Source organism: Erinaceus europaeus, chromosome 1, assembly GCF_950295315.1.
Source record: "Erinaceus europaeus chromosome 1, mEriEur2.1, whole genome shotgun sequence".
Lineage (NCBI taxonomy): Eukaryota > Metazoa > Chordata > Mammalia > Eulipotyphla > Erinaceidae > Erinaceus > Erinaceus europaeus.
The window spans coordinates 178,680,519-178,698,101 of NC_080162.1; the positions used below are offsets into that span (position 1 = coordinate 178,680,519).

The 17,583-nt window shown below is 40.9% G+C and overlaps 1 protein-coding gene across 3 annotated transcripts in view; it reads right to left on the reverse strand.

The window, feature by feature from the left end:
• Positions 1-2,609, reverse strand: part of HNF4G (hepatocyte nuclear factor 4 gamma) — a 136,107-nt gene extending 133,498 nt beyond the window's left edge. The window contains exon 1 of one of the 3 annotated variants that reach the window (XM_060199962.1): positions 2,369-2,609. The gene's annotated coding sequence lies outside the window, so the exon portion shown is untranslated. The remainder of the gene's footprint in view (positions 1-2,368) is intronic. The other 2 variants (XM_007525805.3, XM_060199945.1) reach the window with 2 other exon arrangements.
• Positions 2,610-17,583: the final 14,974 nt, after the last annotated feature.

Sequence of the window (17,583 nt, forward strand, 5' to 3'; positions counted from 1 at the left end):
TGCTTGTAAAAGTAAAAAGTTTTTTTTTTTTTTAATATAATTGCAGAGGGAGTCAGGCGGTAGAGCAGCGGGTTAAGCGCACGTGGCACAAAGCACAAGGACAGGTGTAAGGATCCTGGTTCGAGCCCAGGGCTCCCCACCTTCATGGGAGTCACTTCACAAGAGGTGAAGCAGGTCTGCAGGTGTCTATCTTTCGCTCCCAGTCTCTGTCTTCCCCTCCTCTCTCCATTTCTCTCTGTCCTATCTAACAACGATGACAACAACAACTACAACAGCAATGAAAAACACGGGCAACAAAAAGGGAAAATAAATAAATATAAAAATATTTTAAAAATATATAAGTGCAAAGTGAAATGCTTACGGAATCTTATTAGAAACTGTAGTAAAAGGGTTGAGTTGACCTAATAAAGCATACTCATGAAACTTCCATATTTGAAAATCTGTACATTGAGTTTAGGAAGAAAGGGAAATAAACCAGAAACACCCCTTAGCTTCCTCTATACTTTGAAAAATGAAAAATGACTTTTTGCCATCACTTGCACCTCCTCCCCTTTTTTCACCAACCCTCTCCCAAATGGCACCAGAGAGGACATTAACTATGTAACCAGGACTTCAGGCACTCAGTAAAGAGATCAACTAGCTTGACTTAATAGTGTGCACTGAAGAGGAAAACAACAGAGGTGTGTTGAAGGTGGTAACAGCAGTATTATGGAAAAATATAATTACTGAAAAAAAAAATTATTGGGAGCCTGCAGGATAGCTCATATGGAAGGGTGCAGGCAACCTATATTCCAGGCCTTGGTATGTGCTACTGCACTGGGGGAAGCTTCGAAGCAGTGATGTCTCTCCCTCTCTCTCTCTCTCTATCTCAATGTGTCATCCTGGAGCAGGGGAGCCCTGGCTACTTCAATAATAATAATTATTTATAGTTGATAAATCATTGTAGAAAAAGAAGACATGCAAAATACAGGTAGTGGTAGAAGAAAGTTAAAAATAAACAACAACAACAAAAAAGGAAATGTTGATATCAACGAAGCCTTTAGGTTTCAGGACATTGAATTAAATTTTGACCTTCTGTAGTCTCTATTCCTTCTTAGAAAATGAAATACATTGAAATGCAGTCAAATGAAAGTCAGCTGACAATTGTTTGCATGTTGGAAAGGCATCCTTCGACTCTTGAACAAGGCTTACAACTACCTATCTATGGAGCATGCAATATATTTAAAGAGTTTATCATGTGTAGGCTTATTCCCGTTAGGCAGAATGATTACTGTCTAACTGGCATATTGTTTAAACAAATTCCAAAGGACATATCTGCCCTTTCTTTTTTTTTAATTATTTTATTTTTATTTATTTATTCCCTTTTGTTGCCCTTGTTGTTTTATTGTAGTTATTATTATTGTTGTTGTCGTCGTTGTTGGATAGGACAGAGAGAAACGGAGAGAGGAGGGGAAGTCAGAGAGGGGGAGAGAAAGATAGACACCTGCAGACCTGCTTCACCGCCTGTGAAGCGACTCCCCTGCAGGTGGGGAGCCGGGGTTCGAACCGGGATCCTTATGCCGGTCCTTGTGCTTTGCGGCACCTGCGCTTAACCCGCTGTGCTACAGCCCGACTCCCGACATCTCTGCCCTTTCTATCCACATCTCCCGAGGTCTGGGCCCAGCGCAATTGGTTTTAGTTAATGCTATCTTGACTGCTTAGTGGGAGAAACCTTGGGTTTTTGACAAAATGATCTGGTGGCAATCTACGTTTATGTACCTTGATATGTATCATATACATGTTTAATATTCACAAAGTCCCCACTTCCCAACCCGCCAGCACTGTGGCATCACTAAAAGATGATGCCTGCTCCAAAAAATATCTTTATGACAGAACAGACAGAAACTGACACTTGAGAAAAGGCCTTGCGATGATGCTCCAAACCAATCACCTCCCCTGGAAACTCCATGGTCCAAATACAACTTTAAGTCTAAGCCTGGCCCCCAGGCCATAAACAAACTCTACCAAAGACTCCAAAGAATCCATCAAACACGTGACCTGACCTCGGACACCAAAGCTCTCTTTGCATCAAAACAAGTCCAACTTTTATATTTCTTTGCCTGGGTGAATGACTGGCAACCTCCACCCTCCACCCCCTACCTGCTGCCTCCCCGGCAGCCCTTTCTTCTGTTGCACTGCAGGCTGTGAGAGGCCTCTGGGTATCTGCTTTCAACCCTGCTTGGCCTAGGGGGTCCTAAGGCTCAGCCCCTCCTGGGCAGACTGCCCCTCCTTCAGCCTCCAGGGAAGATGTAAACTCCTCCTGCCTGACACTGGCCGGGGCTGCGGACGCTGGCTGTGCCGGGTGCCGGGTGCCGGCGGAGAAACTTACCTGCGTGGAGCTGCTCCTGGAGCTCCCGCGTCGCAGTCAGCCGCGCCGCAGCCGCCGCATCTCCCAGCCGCAGGTTCCCCCCACCCACCCGGCAGCACTTTCCCAAAGCCTGAGAAGTTGACTGGGAAAGCCAGAGAAGGTGGGAGGTGGGGGTGGGGTGGGGCTGGGATGATCGGAGAGGAAGCTTTAGGATTTTTGTTGTTATTTTGCTTGTTTGTTTGCTTGTTTGTGACCTCGCTCTCTAGCCAAGACTTTCCACCATATGCTGGGAGACTATTTAGCTTGGCTCAATGGCGACAAAGCTGAGGCCTGACTCTCACCGTCCGATCGATTTACTAAACAAACTGAAACGTGGGTGGGGATGTTAAACAGTAACCAGCAGCTTCAATGAAAACTGAAAGCTCCGAGGCCGCCACCGCCTCGGCGCGCTCATTTCCCTGTTCCCGAGGCCCCCGGGCAACGGGCGGGCGGGCAGGCTAGCTAGTCCGGGACCAGCCGCCCGTGATCCCCGCGGCTCCCCGGGTTTCCCAGAGGCCGCCAGGCGCGCACAACCGCCGGCCACATGCCTGCACCGCGGCCAGGCCCGCGAGGCGCAGGTCGGCCGGAGCCCAGGGCTCTCCCCTGCTCCGGAGGAGGTCCCCCCCCCCCCAGCCAAGCGCTATCCCAGCGCCCGCATGTCCCCTGGCCCCGCCCGGGTCACGCCTCGTCCTGGGCGGCGTCACCCCTGGAAAAGTGCATTTGAACTAGCAGTGGCGGGAAGAAGCCTATTGACCCCAGAACGCATCTAGAATTTAGTGCCCTTGAGGTCCAGAGGAGGGTCAGATGTATTAGTTAAGGGGATCAGCTAGGTTCCCAGCGAGGGCACTGCTACCACACCACTAGGGGAAGGCTCACTTATCTCAATGAACAGCACCTGGGACTAACTTGTGACCCAATTTGGGGCCAACTGGTTTCTCAGTGGCATTCCGAGACCAACGTGAAACTAGCTTCCTCTCCAGGCTGTCCCACCCACCTGTGGCTTCAGTCGTTAACTATATACTTCTATGCAGATGCACCTGGCAGAAAGCTTCCTTCTCGCTCTCCCCAGCCCCTAGACGTCTTCACAATCTTTTTAGACTTCCAGAAATGATGTTCAGACCTGTGCTAGGTGCGCTGGTCATCTCACTAGGCGTTTGCTAACCAAACAATATAGCTAGAAGCTGTGGCTTTTAAAAACATCTCAACAATTTAACTTCGTGGTTTCTGGAATGAATGACTTCAGGTCAAACAAGTAATTATCCTCCTGAGATAAACAGTTACTTAATCCGTAAGGGTTTTCTTTTCCGACCAGGGGGTTGGCGGTTATTTTAAGACTGTAATAACAATGCTAGAGAGATCAAAGGGCTAGGCTTCTCTCTCTCTCTCTCTCTCTCTCTCTCTCTCTCTAGATCGGGTTTACTAAACTTTCTCAGTTTCCTCCTTCGGAATCTCTTGCTGAAAGGCTTTTTAAAAAACAAGTAGTTGGGTATTTTAAAAATCAGAACAAAGGAGAAAGATCATGTACTATTTTCTTTAAATTGACCTCTTCGAGCAAAACTAATTTTTGGGTCCTCATAATCCACGCGATCTGCAAACCACGTCGCGAAAGCGGCCTCTGTCCACGTCTGCTCAGGAAAACATTCAGAGGCAGTAGAGTAACAATAGAATTGTATTTGTTATGCAAATTTACAATCGTGTGCTGTTTAAAGATCATCTGTGAACGTTCTCTTTAAATATAAATTTCCCAGAAATTTTAATAGCGAAAGTTGCCTTTTATATGCCAAAATGTAAGTATATGATTTCCTTATGAGACTAAACGTAAATAGGCAGAAATTCGCCTATTCCCACTCATGGAAGCTTCAGTGCCACCTGTCATCTGCTGTTCCCAGCAGAGAAATCATATTTTAGTTCAGTAGCCTCAGTTTACTTCACTATTAACCATCTACGATGTCAGTGGGCTTGGTTTTTAAGATGAGCTGATTCAGGAGGAGTGATTTTGGCGGTTTTTGTGTTGGAAATTATTTTGACAAGGTATTTGGGACATTTGCTAGAAAGTTTATCACTATGAGGATTTTGATTAACAATGAGAGAAATGGCAACCCATCCAAGAAATATAAACTATGTTAACATCTAATTACCTAAAGAAGCATTCTATTTCTTCATTTCAAGGGGAAAAACAAAACTCCGAGAAGAATGTGTGTAACATTGCCAACGCTTTGGTCTGGATCTTGAAGGTAGTGGTTTCAGATGACTAAATAAACAAATAAGCAAGTTTACAGCTGAAAGAATGTGTTAGGAGTTGCTTGGGCTCTGGGTTTGACATATTTTGCCAGATCAACTGAAGCCAATTGGCCAAGCTTTAGAGCATCACGTAGATTATTCCTGAAACTAATTTATTGGGATTCTTCATCGCATGAGTTTATGATTCTGAAAATGAAAAATGTGCTCTATAGAAAGTTGTACTATTATTCATTGAGGTTGTGGGAAGGAAGCAAAAAGAAAGAAGAGATCAGTCTAATTTTTCAGGAAAGGGATCTCAGGAGATACAAAATTTTGTTTCAACAGTTAGTGTTTAGGAGAAATTAAACATATGTATTTATGTTACATTTGCTATTTTAACCTAAAATTAAAACTTACAACATGTGGTAAAAAAAAAAACCTTTTTTGGCTTTTCTGACAGTGCTTTTACTTTAAGCTTTGATATTATTTTGATATATATATATATATCCCATTGCCACCAGATCATTTTGATAAAAACCCAAGGTTTCCCCCATTAAGCAATCAAGATAGCATTAACTAAAAAAACCAATGGAGTTGGAGATGTGGAGAGCCAGGGCAGGTGCACTGAGTCTCCAGGAAAAAAGGTCTCTCAGATTTTAAGTATCCAGCGACGCCATTTCCGGGAGGGGAGGCATGTCAAGTTTTCTAATGGTGAACTTAAACTAACAATTTACACAGACAGCAAGCTTCCTCTTGCTGCCTGCCCTATCTCTGCTCCTAGGCAGACCAGTTCTAGCATTAGGCTCTTTGGCAGTGGCAGTGGCAGTCGCACCCACACCGCAGCTGCCACCGCCCCGCGCGGACTCTGAGAATTACTGCCCATCCTCTTACAACTTTATTTACTCGCAAGTGGGGGGGGGGAGGGGAGGGTTTAAGCTTCTACAGTGCTCCTCTCGTTGGTCCTGCTTAGATTTGAGAAAATCCCAGTGACCCCTTCAAAGTCACTCTTATGTAAAGCAGGATAGCGGACGGGAAGCGGCCGCAGGGACTCAGGTGAAATTAAGTCTGGAGCTGCGTTAAACGTGTCTCCTAATCTTTTATGGTTGGAGTACTGTTTGACCCTGGGGGCAGAATAACCCGCAAAGAAACCACCATAATTTTTAAAAGTCCCTGGAGACCATCAAATGTTTTATGCATCAGCCGAGAAGGCCAAGATACCGGCCCCTGGGACGGAGGTGGGGGTGGGTGTTCCTTTTCTCTGGTCACTGCCATTACCCTTTCGCCCTCTCCTCTTGCAGGAAAGGCACAGTCCTGAAGTACTCCCCAGAGCAACCCCAACCGAGGGCGCAGATTGCCGGGGCTATAAAGCTGCTGGTTGGTGCCCTTAGGAAGCGGGGTGCGGAGCCATTCCATCTCCTGGTAGCCTCCAGCGGGGTCTGGATGCAGGGGAGGGAGGCACTGACTACTGTCCCTCAGATAGCTGCACCTCTACCATGTGGATCCTCAAAAAGCAAGATCCTAACTCTTTCCTGGCCCTTGAATAAGTCAGGTGCTTAAAAAACAGTTGAGAAAAGCTTCAGGCTTGGCTTCCCAGGACTAGGCTGTCAGTTTATCTTCTCACTGATCCAGATAACAGTCTCAGTCTTTATTTTATGCTAAAGTCACTGATCTGTAGCATCCAGAGTGGGTTCCAATGAGTAAGGCCACAAAAATGCCCAGTCTCCGTTACTTGCTAATATAAATGCAAAATCAAGCAAATCGAACGTCTCAATGGGAAGTTCTTTGCTTATGTTATGCATCTGGCAAAGACACTGAAAATCGAACATTTAATTATTCTCAGTATCAATGTAATGTTCCTGTGCCAAAAAATACAGGCTGACTGTTTTTCTCCACTCCCTTTCTTTGTAGATTCCCTGCTAAAGTATTGATTGCCAAGGTCTCTGCAAGATTTGCAAACTTTTACAGTCATTTATGGTGCATGCAATAAAAAAAAAAGAGGTGATATGAGCACGCTAGTTCAAGTTGTAATGCAAAGATGTATTCGGTGTCCTTGGCAACTATCTGTGAGACCTGTTTGTCTTTGCAGAACACACCCTTCTCTGCAATGAACCTCTCTGTAACAAAGATTGGTCCTTTACATTTTCAAGGCCTTGGCCCCTCAAATGAAAAGGCAGGCTTGTTCAAAGGGGGGAAATAAATCAGTTATTTCAGCTTCATTGCAAACCAGGAAAAAAAAATTCTAATCAAAATTAGTGAAAAAACAAAAAGAAATAAAAGGAGTATTATTTTTAAGTTCCATAGTTTCCTACTATCTCCTTTTATAAGAAGGGGTGGGGGAAAACAATCACCAAGTTATAATGTAATGTCTAACTACTACTTGCATAACAGGGATCCACCAGAACTTCCCTTCCACAGTGAGAAAATAAAAGCATTGAGATCATACAAAGGTAGAGTACCACTTTAGATTGCATGTGCCCAAAGAAAGAATATATATATATATATATATATATATATATATATATATATATATATATTTAACTTAAAATGTGTGATTTGTTGTTTGGTTTTAGTTTTACAAATTTTCAGGAAGGAAAACTAATATTCAGGAGGACTGTTGTTTTACCCTGTAATTGTAGATAGAACATGAAGAAAGGCCTTATTAGAAACTTTATATCCTTTTACTAGTTTTACCAGTCTTTCTTGTTTGTTTTGTTTTTTAGATTATGTGTAGGATGTTGAGGGAGAGAAAGAGGCTTGTTTCTAAAATTTCCTACTTGAACCAAGTCGGTTTTCTCATCTAGTGTTGCGAATAAAATAAAAAAAATAGCTGACACATAGTTTCTGGAAAGTATTCAAAATCCTATACCTGCCATCTAGTGGGCATTGGAGAAAATGCTGCTTCTAGACATGTTTATATATCCACCTTTCCCTCTTTTAGTTTTAATCTGCATTTTTTCTTTCCTCTTTTCCCTTCCCCTCCCCTCTCCTTTTTTCCCTTTCCTTTCTTTTCCTCTTTCTCTTTTCTTTTCTTCTTTTCATTTTCCTTAGATTTGATTCAATTACAAAGGAACTAACTGGATATCATTATGATTATGCAACAGATTGTCATGCCTGAGACTCTGAAGTTCCAGGTTCAATCCCAGTCACCACTATAAACCAGAGATGAACAGTGTTCCGCTTTAAAGTTAAATAAATAAAGCTAAAAGAAAGGGGGAAAACAATTATGTGAAGAACTTTGTTATACAATTCAACTTTATTCCATTATCTTTTAAATTAAGACTGTTGATATTTTCTGAGATTAACTTCTTTTATATTGTCCTATGTTAATTTTCTTCTGAATATTCTCTTCATAAAGATTTTACAATGTTTATCTTACACTGAATTAAGCTCATCATTAGCTTTAGATGAAGGTAATATTAGTGTTTCTATTCAAAAAGAATTAATAGCTTCCCTCTTCCTGATTGAAGTCTTTATAAATTTTCACAAAAATGCTATCCTACCTTTTGCAAAATAAGTGAGGAGAAAGAAAGGAAGGAAATAAATGAGGTAAACGGGAAAGAAGAAACCAGAAAAGAGAGAGAAGATACAATTAGTCATATCTCTGCTCTTGCTTTTGATGCCGTATTATAATTAAACTTTTTCAAAACCTTACTTAATCAAATATTAAAAATAAAAAAATCCAGGTTGCTTAGAATCTACTTGTTCATAAAGGCTTACAAGTACATTTCTTTGAAGTTCAATTTATAAAATAATTGAGTAGTTGTCGATTTGCTGAGTGCAATAGTCATTAAGTGATCATACCCATATTTTAATGATAGGTAACTTTTTTAATGTTTACAGTGTGCCAGACAATGTTTTAGGAGCTTTTAATCAGTTAACACATTGAGTACTTGCAACAACCCTGGAAGATTAATATTATTAACACCATATTATAAGTGAGGAAGCTAAGGATAGAAAATATGAAGCTGGTGAAGTGCAGATGATCTGGTGTCAGGCCAAAATTGCCATTTGCCACATTACATTGCCTCCCATTGAGAAAAGAGACTGGGGGAAAAGCCACCGCAGCAATTCATACAAAATATAAAATATATGAGATACATCCAAAAGAAACACTGTTGGATGTGTACATTTGATAGACAATTGCATACACCCAGCTAAAGAGAATAAAAATCAGTCAATCACCATTCACTCTAAATTTCAAGTAACATGAAAATTATGTTGTCATAACTAAGTAACATTCATTTACTTATTTTGTTTAGTACAATTTTTGACAGATGTAGTGAAAACCTTTACAGTGAATTGTGTCCTATAGTCTATGCCCACTTGTGCCTTAATCTCAAGTACTGAAGTTAGGGATAATGAAGTTTGGCTAAGCCAAACAGTTCTCAAAAATTCCTCCAGCATACTGTCATATTTAACTGAATGTAACTGGTCCTGTCAACTCAATTGTTTTTCCTTATCACATCCTAATAATAATTTTCATTTTCTAGACAAAATTTATGTATATTATGAACATATTTTTATTCATTAACTAAAATAGCCTACACTTTTCAGCATAGTCACATTATAAATACATGCCATTTAAAGAATCAAGAATCTTAACTCATCACAATTAAATGTATTCAAATTCTTTCCATAATAAGTGTTATGGGCACAAGCATCTTTTGGAAGCATATTGAGAATTTTGGAAACTATAGGAGAATATATAAGCAAAAATAAAATTCATGTTTGCGTTTATTTTTTAATCCACGACATTTGAAGTGTTATTGTGTTGTTATCAATGTATTGTGTTGTTATTAATTTAAGAATAGTGAATCTTTTCAAAAGCTGACTGCAGCTGCCTCAGGATTCCTGCCATGGTTTAATACTCACAAGTGAAGCAACCAGCCCTGCCTTCCTGATCTCTTACACACCTACAATCAAGATCAGACATCAGATAAAAGTCAGAGACTACAGCAGTCAGGCCCTTTGTATCTTTCCTGTGTAGCCATGTAGATCTAAGTGCACCTTCCCCTTCTCAGGAAGAAATATTGATGCTTTCACAGGAAGAAGAGCTTCAACTCTCCTTTAAGGTTAATCCCTCCACCTGTGTTCCTGATCCCATCCCTTCCTGCCTGTGCCTGGCCTTGTTCTATCAATTATTTCTTTTTCTTATGTCTTCAGACTCCCCCTCTCCAATGGCTTTCACCCTGCAGGCTATAAATATGTTCAAGTTTTACTAACAAGCCAAAAAAAAAAAAAAAAAGGTTTTAAAAGTCTGAAAATTTGCTCTCTTTACTCCGTCCTCTAGTTGTGTAGTCCTACGTTTCTGTCCTTTGCAGTCAAGAATGAGTAGCCCAGGGAATTTAAGGTCACCTACTCACTCTCCCACTCAACTGTAATCTGGCATTCCTTGATTCCACTCCACAGACTGCTCTTCAGAAAAAAAAAGCCTCAGTTGTTTCTTTAGTATAATAATGTGTCAGACATTATATTAACTTCTAGGCTTCTTACACATTCTCTCATCTATTATGTCTTACAATATTGCTCCAACCATCCTATAACTGGTGTTTCTTAAGATTTTTCTGTTAAGCAGGCTGGGGGTATAGACAGATCTGTTAATGTCCATGTCCAGTGGAGAAGCAATGACAGAAGCCAGACCTTCCACATTCTGCAACCCATAAAGCATTTTGGTCTGTACTCTCAGAGGGATAAAGAATAGGTAAGCTTCCAGTGGAGGGGATGAGATGCAACTCTGGTGGTGGGAACTGTACCCCTGTTATCTCACAGTCCTGTTAGTCATTACTAAATCACAAATAAAAAAATTTAAAACACTAAAAATTGACCATGACAACTTGTAAAAACAAAAAAGACTTTTTGTTAAAACTTTCAATTTCTTCTCATTCTGAACACTCTTCCTCAGCAAGCCCATGAACTTAGTAATTTTTCCTATCACAAAATTGACTGTTGATTCATTACATTTATTTGGCAGCAAAATAGGGTCTAAGTGATAATGCATCTGTTTGAGTGCACAGGTTATAGTGCACAAAGACCTGAGTTCAAGCCCCTGGTCTCTATTTGCAGAAGGAAGGCTTTGCAAGTGGTGAAGCAGGGCTGCAGGTGTCTCTCTCCCCCTCTCTCCCTCTCTATGTTCCCCTTCCGTCTCTATTTCTGGTTGCCAATAGCCAATAAATAAACATTAAAATAAAAAAAAGCACGGGTCACTTGACAGCAGAACAATGGTGGGAGAACTCAAGCTCTTTCTTCCTTCATTTCATCCTCATTCTAAGCAGGAAGGAAAAAGAGGATCAAATGGTAAAAAAGGATAAAAACAACTACCAGAATCATACCCCTTTATACATATTCACTTTTTTGTATTTAAAAAATTATTAGTGGTTCAATAGTGGTTTATAAAATTACAAACTTAAAGGGACTCAAAATGGACTTCCTAGCTTCTTTCCACCCTAAGGTCCCTAGTCTCGTATGTTCTACTCCTACTTTTTATTTCCTGTTCATTGATCATTTTGTCCCACTTTATATATTGCCACCTTTCAGCCAGCAAGTTGCAAAAACGCTATCATGATTCCATCCTGACTTCCCTGAGCAGACGACCTCACCAATGTGTCTTAGAACCTCTCACCGCACTAGGGAAAGATACAAACAGACTGGAGGTATGAATCGACCTGCCAATGTGCATGTCAAGTGGAGAAGCAATCACAGAAGTCAGAACTCCCACCTTCTGCACTCCCAAAATAATTTTGATCCATACCCCCAGTGAGGGAGAAATGATATGGGGAAGATGACCAGAGGGCTCTGAATTCCAACTCCATCAGGGACCAGAGAGAGAGGAGGAAGAAGGAAGGGACATTTAGATGTAGTAATAGGTGTATGTGTGACTTCGCAAGGAAGAGAAGATAGGATCTTAAAAAAAATTTTAAAAAGGAAGTGAAATAAATCAGAAACAGAAAGATGAATATGGGATGATCTCACTCACAGGCAGAAGTTGAAAACAAGATCAGAAGAGAAAGCACTAAGCAGAACCTGGACTACAGTTGCTGTACTAGACCAAAGTAAAAGACTCTGGGGTGGGAGGCGTGGGGGCAGAGTTCAGGTCCTGGAAAAGGATGACAGAGGACCTAGTAGGGCTTGTATTGTTATGTGGAAAACTGAGAAATGTTATGCATGTACAAACTATTGTATTTACTGTCGAATGTAAAGCATTAATCCCCCAATAGAGGATAAAATAAAATAAGGGCAAATATAAACAGCTAGTTGTAGAAATAATAGTTAGCCTATATTTGCAACCTCAGGAGAACTTCTGTAGCTTAGAATGGAGGGGTTGGGGATCCAGAACTCTGGTGCTGGGAATGATGTGAAGTTGTACCCCTGTTATGTTGTAATTTTTTGTTGATTAATTACTGGATAGAGACAGAGAGAAATTGAGAGGAGAGGAAGAGACAGAGAGACACCTGCAGCCCTGCATCACCACTTGTGAAGCTCCCCCCCTCAAGTGGGGACCAGAGGCTTGAACCTGGGTCTTTGTGCACTATAATATGTGTGCTTAACCAGGTATACCATTGCCTGGCCCTTCATTTTGTAAATCAATATTAAATCACTAATAAAAAAATGAAAGAAAAAAGAAGATTGAACCCTTTCAATCTTAGTTGCAAAATGAAACCATCACCAAAGTTCTGTGTCCCTCTTGCCTCCAGGACAACCTCCATAGCTCTCACAGTGTTAGAGACAGTTTGCAGATAGGCTACTTTTTTTCTGCAAGCTCATGTGTTTCAGTTCTCTGTTTTCCATATCTTAGTGAAACCATCAGTACTTATCTTTTCACCTCCTTACTTAACTTCACTTAGTATAATCACCTTCAGTTTTATCCATTCTATCCTAAAGATACACATCATCTTTTTAAATTTCAGAGTAGTATTCCATTGAATATGTATCCTATAACTTCTTCATCCAGTCACATCCCTATGGGCATTTAGGTTGCTTATACTCCTTGACTACTGTGAATAGTGCACATGAACAGAATATGAACAGATAAAATAACTTAAAAAAAAAAACAAACAACTACTGCCACCAGTGTTATCACTGCAGCTGTGCTGGCACTGCTCCCGGTGGTCATTTTTTCTTCTTTTTTCTTTTCTTTCCTATTATACTTGATAGAACAGAGAAAAAAAAAGAAAGAGGAGGGAAGAATGAGAGGGAGAGAGAAAGATAGACACCTGCAGATCTGTGTCACTACTCACTTGAAAAGCTTCCCTCTGCAAGTGGGGAGTGTGGCCTCAAGCCCAGGTCCTTGCACATGATATGTGTGCTTAACCAGGTGCACTACTGCCTGGCCTCCTCGAGTCACTCTTCAGCACTAATGAGCAATGTGTGTTTGTGACTTACTGGCCAAAATTACATCAGAAAGATAAAATTTACCATTACAAAAGGGCTTCTGCAGTAGCCAAATTGCCAAAGAAAGTATATTTAGACACTTATTAGTGATTATCAATAAATTAGATTTCAATGTATATATAATAAGCTATCTCAGGAGGTAGTGTTTTAAAAGTATATTATACTTTACAATTCTCTGTTGTGGTGGTGGATAATTTCAAGACAGATCAGCTGAGGCTGAATGAGGTAAGTAGTCTCTTATTCACATTTAGGATCTGACCTGGGTCCCTTCTCTCTCCATGAAACATCTTCTCTTTGGGTAGTCTAAAGCTTCTTTCCATGGAATTGACCTGCTAATGCCCATGTTCAGCAGAGAAGCAATTATAGAATCCAGACCGTCCACCTTCTGTACCCCATAATGATTCTGGGTCCATATACTCCCAAAAGGATAAAAAAATAGGAAAGCTTCCAATGGAGGGGGTGGGAGTAGAACTCTGGTGGTGGGAATTGTGTGGAATTGTATTCCTCTTGTCAATCATTATTAGATCAATCAATAAAAATGTTTTAAAATAAATAAAATAAAAATAAAAAGATTTTTTAAAAACTTATGGGATTCTCTATTATGTTATTGTTTCTGTCTCTGAGGCCAAGGAGGCCATGCAGATAGTGAAAGAAACTCTGTGAAGTGGTATAAGCATCAATGCAACATGTCAAAAGACAAGACTGAAGTGCTGAAGACACATGCTACCACCCTACCACATAGGACATATGTCTTGCCATATGAGAGCTCAGGTAGCATAGAGGGAAAAACTGATAGACTGTTTGGAAGGGATTGATGAAAAGACTACAGGAAAAAGATTTATTATCCACATAGAAAGCAATGTTCAAAAAATGAGTCTTTATTCACCAGAAAAATAAAAGATGGAACATTCCAAAAGAAGGTGAGAAAAAAAAAATGGTATAAAGACACAGAGGTGAGGGGATCACACTTAGGACTAGAATGACCACTAGTGTCATTTATCTGGAGAAGAAATTTTAGAATTACTATAATAAATGAATGACCTGAGACCTGAGGCCTGAGCCAGACCAAAACTGGAAGCATCTTGAAAGGCACACTGAGCAGCTTAAAGCTAATAGGAAGCTCAAAGTTTGAAGTCATGAGCCCCTTGGAATATACCTAAAATAGTCCTACTAACTTTATCGAAAATGGAGACCCCCCAATCCTCATCTGCACTATTCCAGCCTTTGGGTTCATGATTAGTCAACAATTTGTTTGGCTTTATATGTTAAGTCTCTTTTCAGTCACCAGGTTCCAGATGCTACCATGATGCCAACTGGACTTCTCCAGACAGACAACCCCACCAATGTGTCCTGGAGCCCCGTCTCCCCAGAGCCCCACCCCACTATAGAAAGAGAGAGAGACAGGCTGGGAGTATGGATTGACTTGTCAACAATGCCCATGTTCAGTGGGGAAGCAATTACAGAGGCAGTCTTTCCACCATTTGCACCCCATAATGACCCTGGGTCCATACTCCCAGAGGGTTAAAGAATAGGAAGGCTATCAAGGGAGAGGATGGGATACGGAGTTCTGATGGCAGAAATTGTTGTACCCCTCTTATCCTACGGTTTTGTCAATGTTTCCTTTTTGTAAATTAAAAAAAAAAGTCAAAAATGGTCAGACATTAAATAAATATGTGCTTTTTAAACTTTTTTTTATTGTATTAGGTGGTTAATGATTTACAGTACAGTTGTTGACACATGGGCATTTTCTCATCTGCCCTTGATACGTGCCTGCAGAATACTCTCACCCCTAACTTAGGGTCTTTCTTACTAGGAGCATGTGCTTTTTCTTTTTCTTTTTCTTTTTTCTTTTTTTCTTTTTTTTTTTTTATTTAAGAAAGGAGACATTAACAAAACTGTAGGATAGGAGGGGTACAACTCCACACAATTCCCACCACCCAATCTCTATATCCCATCCCCTCCCCTGATAGCTTTCCCATTCTCTATCCCTCTGGGAGTATGGACCCAGGGTCTTTGTGGGTTGCAGAAGGTGGAAGGTCTCGCTTCTGTAATTGCTTCCCCGCTGAACATGGGTGTTGACTGGTCAGTCCATACTCCCAGTCTGCCTCTTTCTTTCCCTAGTAGGGTGGGTCTCTGGGGAAGCGGGGCTCCAGGACACATTGGTGGGGTCGTCAGTCCAGGGAAGTCTGGTCGGCATCATGCCAGCATCCGGAACCTGGTGGCTGAAAAGAGAATTAACGTACAAAGCCAAACAAATTGTTGAACAATCATGCATGTGCTTTTCAAACTTATTTTGGATGTATCTGAGTACCAGGGATCTGTATCTTGGGGTGTGTATGCCTTAAAAATTCCTAGTTGGCACTCTAAGTGCCCAGTTACTCTAACCTTACATATAAGGTTCTGATAGAGGCGGTCATATACTGATCTGCTCAGACTGTTGCAACAAAATACTACAGGAAAGATTTTTTTAATTTTCTACTATAGTAGACCCTAGTACATTGTGGTCATATTCAGTTTCTGGTGACAACTCTCTTTCTTGCTTATAGACAGCACCTTTCCTAATGTTCTCACATAGTGATTTTTGTGAATGTAGGTAAAAGGTGGAGAGCACAAAGCCCTTTTTGTGTTCTTTTTATAAAGATATGAATCCTAAGGAATCACCTTTATAACCATATTTAGCCTTATTTATTTCCTTAGAGACCCCACATTCAGCTACATTGAGAGTTGTGACCTCAGTGCATGACATGAATTGACTATATAAGACAATCAGTTCATAATAGATTGTAATTTTTAATGCAGTAATAGGACTTGAACTCAGGACATTGTGCATGAACTCTGCTATGGATACACCGTGCCTATCCATTTTTAAATACCATATTTTTAGGAGAGAAAAAAGAGAAAGTAAGAGCAGGAGAGCAAACATCCAGCCAGTTACACAGGTCTCTGTGCTTGTTTCTCTCATGTGATGCCAGGACTTATGCCAATGGTCTCAGACACAATGCAGGCACCTTATTCACTTAGCCAGCTCCCTGCTACCTCTGATCATAATTTTGATCCCAGTTTCAAACTGACCTAAACACAAGAGACTTTAATAATCATTGATATGAAGCTAATTAGCAACTAGAATCAGGTACTTTGGAAATTAAATAGAATTCATAGAATAGATTTAAAGCATATATATATGAATGGAGACACTGACAGTTTAAAAGCAGATGAAAAATGAGATGAAGCAGTCACTAACATTGCCCCATCTAAATCCTATTTTTCCTTAACTTTTTACCATAATCATTTATGGGAGGGGGTGTCCATAGGTATCTCTCATCCATATAAGCTCTGTGTCTATGCCAGCATCCCATCAGTAAGTAAAATTCCTCTCTATTTTTTGAATATTGACTTGGGCACATTATCGACTATAATCAGTGGAACATTAACAAATGTGATATAAATATATGCTTACAACATGACATCATTGAGACTCCCAGAGGCGGGGCTATAGAGCAGCAGCTCTGTTTCAAAGCTGTGTTTCTCTCTTCTCCTCTCCCAGGTCAACTAGGAATACCAAATGACATCATCTGGGACCATAACAAGACAGGACTAGAACGACTTCAGGAACCCAAATCATCGCCACCAGGTTCCAGATGCTACCATGATGCCAACTGAATTTCCCTAGGCAGATGACCCCACCAATGTGTCCTGGAACCCTGTCTCCCCAGACCCCTGCCTCACTAGGGAAAGAGAGAGACAGACTGGGAGTATGGATCGACCTGTCAATGGCCACGTTCACTGGGGGAAAAATTACAGAAGCCAGACCTTCCACCTTCTGCACCCCATAATGATCCTGCGTCCATATTCCTAGAGAGATAAAGAATAGGAAAGCTTTCAAAAAAGGGGGTGGGATACGGAGCTCTGGTGGTAGGAATTGTGTGGAATTGTACCCCTCTTATTCTATGGTCTTGTCAATATTTCCATTTTATAAATAAATAAAAAAATATTAAAGAAAAAAAACATGACTTCATCTCCCCAGACAATAACTTGGATCTACCTGCATATCAGATTTCAGGCTCAGGGAAAAAACAAACAAACAAAAAACCTAGTATAGTCACAGGCCCTTTGGAATATAACTAAAATAGGCCTACTAGCTATCTACAAAACTCTTCATCTGTATTATTACAGCCTTTAGGTTCATGATTAGTCAACAGCTTGTTTGGCTTTATATATTAACTCTCTTTTCAGACACCAGATGCTACCATGATGCCTACCACTTCCTTGGACAGACAGCCCCACCAATATGTCCTGGAGCCCCACTTCCACAGAGCCCCACCCCATTAGGGAAAGAGACAGGCTGGGAGTATGGATCGACTTGTCAACGCCCATGTTCAGTGGAGAAGCATTTGCAGAAGCCAGACCTTCCACCTTCTGCATCCCACAATGACCTTGGGTTCATACTCCCAAAGGGTTAAAGAACAGGAAAGCTCCAGCATTTGTTGCTGCTGTCCTTTTTGATGTATGCCATTCTTACAGGAGTGAGGTGGTATCTTAGTGTTGTCTTAATTTGCATTTCTCTGACAATCAGTGACCTAGAGCAGTTT